Here is a 623-nt window from a genome sequence, read left to right as displayed (position 1 = left end):
TTTGGTTTTGGGTTTTGTTATTTGGCTTAAGTTTTTTGCATGTTTTCTGTTAAGTTAAAGGGAAGATCTGGTTTTTAAAATTAAACAAAATATGGATTTTCCGCTGCAAATTTGAAATAAGTTTTACATAATTTCACAACATAAATTTCAAAAAACGTTTTCTCTAATTTGAATCACAGATTTTGAACTAGCTACTTCGAAATTTCCGTTGCAAATCTAAATTCAAATTAAGCATTTTTCGTAAAATAAATAAATTATGCGCGTGATTTCATAAGGGACTTGTAAGTGTTTTGTCGAAAATAATATTTTTAGAACTCATGATTTCCAAAGTTAAATTTTGATTTGGGTTTTCAATCGGGGAGCGTAATACCTCTAGATTTGACCATAATGTCTAGGCCGAGTTTGGGGTGTTACACTACTGCTCGGCACTTCGGTGCCTATTGTTGGTGTGGAGTGGTCACCCACATATTCGTATCTATTTACTATAGTTCATCGGACTAAATTGTTAATACAAAAAGAAATGAATGATTGATCAAATGTTTTGATTATTACAATTTGATGGTATTGTATTGAACTGATATGTATAGATTATATGGTTATATGGTTTAGATGTCGTGAGCTCA

The sequence above is a fragment of the Gossypium arboreum genome, chromosome 11 (genome assembly GCF_025698485.1).
Source record: "Gossypium arboreum isolate Shixiya-1 chromosome 11, ASM2569848v2, whole genome shotgun sequence".
In the NCBI taxonomy this organism is placed as follows: Eukaryota; Viridiplantae; Streptophyta; class Magnoliopsida; order Malvales; family Malvaceae; genus Gossypium; species Gossypium arboreum.
This window is presented reverse-complemented; position numbering follows the sequence as displayed.